Consider the following 7,098-nt stretch of genomic DNA (forward strand, 5'->3'; position numbering starts at 1 on the left):
TTTACATTAGGTGCCTGGCAATATTTTACGACCATGACATGCACCAAGAAAAATTAGCAAGTATGGGGCTGGTGCCCCCACACAATTGGCAAGCCCAAATATTCTGGTAAGATAAGCTTCAAACAGGTCTAGGCTCAGTTTCTGAAGTGTCACCTCAAATGACTTGTCAGAAGCATATGAGTCCTCATTACCAGCATATCATAATAATTTTTCTTGCAGATATGACTGTAGCCGTGTAGATATGTGTTAGCCTGTTTTAGGCCTACTTCAAAAAAATTTCTCTATTTGTTTTCGATATACTGATGTAAGTGCACATCAGCATCGTAAAGTATAACCACGTTTTCTTACTCAATTTTTAATGGTCAATTTACATTTGTTTAAACTATATACTGTACTGTACAGGCTCTTTAAACAATGCTGTATTGTAAAATCCTACAAAACCCTCTTTTGTGATGCATATATGTACAGTAAATGATATTAATCTGTTCTGCATCCACTTTGCCCATAGACATTGGGGATGAAAGCATGATAAAAGCCTATGCTGTTGATATTAATATTTATGTTTGCACTGTATACAGTATTTATTTCTTATGTTTCTTTCAGAACTAAGAATAGAGATATAGAAGAGCGAAAGAAGCTAAAAAAGACAGGTGGTGGTCCTCCAGAAAAACTATCAGAAGCTTCACAAGAAATCGCCTTAGCAGCATCAATGATGAGGTCTGTGTTATCAATGGCTGATGATATTTATGAGACATTCCGCATTCAACCAGTAGATGAAGCAAATAATACCTTATCAAATGTGCACATAGGTGAGAATATTACAGAAAAGTGATTGATTTATACAGTTGCGTGCATTCATAACTCCCATTGCTCAATCTCCTTTGGCTATCTAATTATCAAACAGGAGCAGTGGCCTACAGCTAAATATTTTATCTGACTTATTACATTGTACTGTTTTAGCATATGCCTGTTCCAACCCCAGGGCCATTAACTGTGTCTTCTGCACAATTTACTGCGGCTTCATCTACTTCTGTTTCTCGACCTTTAATTTCACTCTCTGTTCCTGTCCCACCAGTCAATGCTCCTGCCTCACCAGTCATTGTTACTGCCTCACCAGTCATTGTTCTTGCATCACCAGTCATTGCTCCTGCCCCACCAGTCACTGCTCCTGCCTCACCAGTCATTGCTCCTGCCTCACTAGTCAATGCCCCTGCCTCACTATCGAGTGATCCTGACTCACCCCCTCCTGCTCATGCTTCCGACCAACACCTTTTTTCAGTGTCTACAGTAGGGCATCTGGTTCTGGAGGGTGACTAGTGTCTATGAAATGTGTGAGAAAAGACAAGAAGAGTTCCATAAATCTAAATTGTACATAATGAAAAGTGAGCATGAGGAAGAACAAACTGAAGAAGGCAATAATGTCAACACATAATCTCAAACAAAAATTCAGTGAAACTGGAATTACATTGATTGAAGAGACACGTGAAAAAATTATTAATTCTTTTGAATTGTTAGATAGTTTTTTAAGGAAAGCAGCAGCTGCATATGATGCCATGCCTAAAACTTATGAATGATGGTTCAGTAAAAACAAAGTGATTTGCAATGTTTATAATTTTACTATTTGCTGTGATATTTCAGAAAGTGGCATCTAGAATAAAAGTTATTTTTAATAATTTTTACATATTCAAATAATTTGATGTAAAGGAAATAAACCTACATGACTTTATTTTGACAAAGATTTTCTTTGGTTACAAAAGCTGTCAGAAGTAAGGCAGCTTATTAGTTTTCTCTGGGGGATATCTATAATACAGTGTACAGAAATGCTGTGATTTTCAAAAAATGCATTTCTTTCCTGTGTCAAAGAAAAAAGTTTTGTTTTTTGTACATTTATAATATACTGTAGGTTATGATGTGCAAAGTACTGTATAGAGGAGATTTTTTGTTTATTAAATTTTATGCATTCATATAATTTGCTTTAGAAAAAAAAAAGGCACCATTTTTTTTTTGTGCCAAAGATAGAAATAGATTTTCATGTCAGCTACAAATATTGTCCAAAGTATGGCAGTCGAGAATTTTTTTTTATATCTATAATATAAGCTGTGAATTTCAGGAAATGCAGAGTCATGTATAGAAAAAATAATGTTTATTTTCTTAAGTTTTACACATCTAGACAAAAATTAATCTGTATTTCTTTCCTTTGGTTGTCTTCATAAAACCTCACAGGTAAGACACCTTACATATTGAGTTAAGCTCCATTATTACAAACCTAAATGAAGTAAAAATTAGACAATTTGAGGCAACATAATTTAAGAATGGATGAATACGCATTAAAACAGAAATATTATAGAACTAGTACAGTCTGAGAAACCACTGTTTTGTAATGGCCCTGTCTCATCAACAGAAGTATTATATAAATGGGTTCTTACATCTGATTAGTATTCAGATTTCACCCCCTTGTAACTTTCCACTGGCTATGAAGTGACATGTTCAATGCACGTGATAAGGTGTGGCCCACGGGAAGCTGCGTCATACTATGCTGAGTAAAGGCATAAGTAGCCGGCTCTACTGGCCACCTGAAGCAAGCAGTAGTTTGATATCCTTGACTAGAGGAAGACGTTATTTGAGAGCCGCAGTGGATGGCTCCGTCTTCCCTCGAGGTGGAACGACGTACCCATACTGTTCTCCCTCGATGGGTCACTACTCATCAGTCACTCACACCAACTTTTATCGAACGGACGTTGATCCACGTTTATATTTACATAAACGCCATCCTCTTTCTCGTTCACTCATAAATAGTGGAACTTACGGTTGATCTACACTCAGGAATTATAGACATAATCCTTTTATAATAAAACAAGAAACTTCAATTGGGTTTCGTAACCAAAAGCCCAATTATATTATATGTGTTACCAACCTGGTTAACTGGGAATTAACCAAGGTAAAAGTTTTATTAAAACTTAATGACATAATCGTTCACCACTTAAAGTAATGTATGGAACATAGTAGTTACCTAACTAACTAAAGCCGTATTACTTCTTAATGATTATCAAAGTACTGGAATAAATCTTACTGTACTTTAATTAAAAAAAAATGCTCCACTATATACTCCCTCCTTGCTTGACCTTCATAATTTCCATATCTGATCATTTCTTCAGGGTCGTCAGGGTCTTCTAAATGCATGTCTTTTATGTCCAGTGGAAGTCCAGAAATCAAAGCCATAATATGGAGAACTGCACATGCAATTATAATATTTTTAGTAGTAGACAGCTTTGCTCTTACATGCTGCAGTACAGCAAATCTCCTCTTCCACACCCCAAATGTCCTTTCAATTGTAGTTCTTGTTTTAAAATGAGATCTGTTATATTTCCTCTGCTTTTCATTAGCTTGATTATGGATTGGAGTGAGTAAGTATGGACGCAACGCATATCCACTATCACCAAGGATAAAGCCTCGATGTTCACCGACCTGCAGACTTTCACAAAGTCTTGACGTTGTGAATATGCGGGAGTCATGAGTACTGCCCGGCCAGTTTACGACAAGGTTTGTAAATTTCATGTGTGCATCACATACGCCCATGACATTAATGGAGAAGAAATTCTTTCAACTCCTGTGGAGTTCAGGATTTGACTTTCAAGGGCTCTTGATTGGAATGTGAGTCCCATCTATGCAGCCTATCACACCTGGCATTCCAGCAATAGAGGCAAATTCCTGCAGGAAATCATCTTCTCTCGGTCAGGAAAGGGGAATTTAATATAACCTGGTGCAAGAGTGGCAATAGAAGCAGAAACATTCCGGACACATTTGCTAACACTTGGTTGAGACATGTCTGAACAGTCTCCCAGAGTTATTTGAAAATTTCCTGTAGCCTTGTATCTCATGGCAACCAGTAGCTGTAAAACTGGAGGAATTGGAATGCCTGAAAGGAATGAAAGAAAGAAAAGATACTATACTATTCTTCGTAATGTCTTAAGGACTTAGTACTCACAGGGCAAAAATTTATGCAGTACAGTACTGTTTTTTAGATTGAACCTAATCCCCCTCTCACTAAAAACCTACTTCATATTTCATGATCATGACATTTATCATGCTGTTCCTCAAGCATCTGATAAGCACTACTATACTGTATTGAAATCATAAATATTTGACTACCTCTATGGCTCAGTGACATTAGTAGATGATGTCTGATTTTTGTAAGCAGCTCCATGGTGCTGTTCTTAGATACTCTGTAGCGCTAATTAAATTCTCCTTCATTATAATGCTGAAAAGGATCTCGTCTTACATGAAATCCTCGCTTCCTCTTATCATCAAGCTGACTTAACATCCTTATTTCTTACAAGTCATCAAGGTGTTGTCTGTAGGTCTGCATGCTGTAAAATCATAACATTATCATTTTATATATTTCTTCTTAATTGAAATTTTGTAATAAAATTTGTTTATAGGACAACTGCCCCCTTGACAATTTCCCCCCGAGAAATGCTCCCTGGACAATTGCCCCCATTGGACAACTGTCCCCTGGAAAATTGCCCTACATTACCAGTGAATAACTGGCACAAATCATGGATCTAACCTAACTTTAACTTAAAAAAACCCAACCTTACCTAACCTAACTTTAACCTAGCCTAACTTTAACTTAACCTAACCTCACTTTAACTCAACTTAATCTAATTTTAACTTAACCTAGCTTAACCTTGCCAAATTTTAACTTAACCTAACTTAACCTTACCCAATTTTAACTTAACCTTACCCAATTTTAACCTAACCTAACCTAACCTAACCTAACCTAACTTAACCTAACCTAACCTAACCTAACATAAACTACATTAACCTAAAAAAATATTAAATATGACTGATCCACCAATTTTTTAATTAACCTATGTTTTTATAGAAATCTGTAAGTGTTGTTGATTGAATACCATCATACAGATGGCAAAGTTAAACTGCTCTCTCATGCCAGTGCAGTGGGGGCCCCTGCCTTGCATTGTACACATTTAAGGTTACATAATAACTTCTACAAAGCCAAACTGCGTCAAGTTGACAAATCTGCATCCCATGTGCTGTTTTTGTGGCAAACAAGTTTGGTTAATTGTCACTCCCTTACTGTCTACTGTGCTGTGTGCTTTTCTGATTTTGGTTAGAATATAGCTAAAAAAAATGTAGTTATACTTAGATGAATGAAAATATCGTTTGATAAACTTAAAAGCAAATATTTTTTATTTTGTTTAACAAAAGAGAGCAGTGTATATGATGTTGCGTGTATTATTAAAACTGTGATGGAGCCTAGTATTGCAGAATTTTAGAGCCAATTATTGGTATTGATAGTAAGCAGTACTTATTCTTTATATAATTATTGACAGGAAATATTTCAGTTAAAGAATAAAGAAAAATAAATCTTCTGCTTACTTATGTTGGCATACTGCTGCCTGACACACACAGACATTGTAGATCGTAAACCATAGCTTCTATCTTGTTGAAAATAAAAATTAAAGTTTATACTAAACTATATCACTGGGCCCGTCCCTGTGATACTTTCTTTGCTTCGCTCAAGATAGAGTGAGCTCACTTGGCTTGCCTCATTCCGGAAAAAATTAATTAATTTCGTGGTTCAGATGGTTGAAAATTTATTACTATGAATGAATGAATGGAGATAAGAAACATACCTTAAATTACAACAGAAGAGAGTATTAATTGAAGATGAGGCTCAGCAGTCGTCAGCGAGTCGGAGCAGTGATGTCAACATTCCAATAATGTTTAAAGTTCATAACAGTGTTGTGAAAGTTGATTTATCCGGATTACCACTTCTTTTAATTGTACTTATCAAAAAAAAAAATATCATTCGACGTAGACATCTGTAATAAAGTACTGGAAGAGCTTTCATAAAATATAATGATGATTATTATTCGTCATAAGGCAGCCATCAAGTAGAGGTCCGACTAATTACCCAAATGTACCCAAATGTACCCAAATGTAGCCAGATATAGCCGGAATGAAGTCAAATAATGGTCCTACATGAATAATTCGGACTGCTAATCACTTCTCGACTAGTATTTGGTGTCAGAAAGTCACCAAAAATTGGAAAACTTACTTTAATCTGAGTTAATAGAACGCGTGCATGTAACGACGGAGCGAGGAATTACCCAAATGTACCCAAATGTACCCAAATATAGCCGCAATGAAGTCAAATGATGGTCGTACAAGCGTAATTTGGGCTGTGAATCACTTCTCGATTATTATTTGGTGTCATAAAGTAAAAAAAAAATTGGTAAACTTAATTTAATCTGAGTTGTGTTGTGTTAGGTTAGGTTAGGTTAGGTTAGGTACATGCACTTGATCTATTAACTCAGATTAAATTAAGTTTACCAATTTTTTGTGACTTCGTGACACCAAATACTAGTCGAGGTTAGGTTAGCTTAGGTTAGGTTAGGTTAGGTACAAGCACTCAATCTATTAACTCAGATTAAATTAAGTTTACCATATTTTGTGACTTTGTGACACCATATACTAGTCGAGAGGTGATTGGCAGTCCGATTTATTCATCTAGGACCATTATTTGACTTCATTGCGACTACATTTGGGTACATTTGGGTAATTCCTCGCTCCGTCGGTACATGCACGCGATCTATTAACTCAGATTAAAGTAAGTTATACAATTTTTTGTGACTTTCTGACACCAAATACTAGTCAAGAAGTGATTAGCAGTCCGAATTATTCATGTAGGACCATTATTTGACTTCATTCCGGCTATATCTGGCTACATTTGGGTACATTTGGGTACATTTGGGTCATTAGTCGGACCCATCAGTAGAGGGTAGGCACCCGATGTTGTTTCCAGCAATATAGGGATATGCGAACAAATACCTCCCGATACTTCGTTCATTGGGATCACTAGTAATACACCAGAACGAACACTATCAATCTGCATCGTGCTTTGGAAGAACTAGGAATTAGGCCCCGTATCCGAACCCGGCGTGCCCTCATTTCAGAGAGGACGTGGTGGACAGGCTACCTTAGCATGGGGTGAAGCAGGAAACCTACCTATTCCAGGAAAGAAACCTGTCACGGGAATTACAATACCCCCCCACCGCCACTTGTTGGTCGAGT

At 36.6% G+C, this 7,098-nt stretch overlaps 1 long non-coding RNA gene across 2 annotated transcripts; it reads right to left on the reverse strand.

Moving 5' to 3' along the window:
• Positions 1–3,075: 3,075 nt before the first annotated feature.
• On the reverse strand, positions 3,076–5,741 carry LOC121865350. Of its 2 annotated transcripts, XR_006088751.1 has the most exons (3): positions 5,658–5,741; positions 4,150–4,367; positions 3,076–3,916 (listed from the first exon to the last, which is right to left on the reverse strand). It is a non-coding gene; the product is annotated as an uncharacterized LOC121865350 (long non-coding RNA). The 2 variants fall into 2 exon arrangements; XR_006088752.1 differs by having other exon boundaries at positions 3,076–4,367.
• Between the last annotated feature and the right edge of the window lie 1,357 nt (positions 5,742–7,098).

Source organism: Homarus americanus, unplaced genomic scaffold (genome assembly GCF_018991925.1).
Source record: "Homarus americanus isolate GMGI-L3 unplaced genomic scaffold, GMGI_Hamer_2.0 scaffold15667, whole genome shotgun sequence".
Lineage (NCBI taxonomy): Eukaryota > Metazoa > Arthropoda > Malacostraca > Decapoda > Nephropidae > Homarus > Homarus americanus.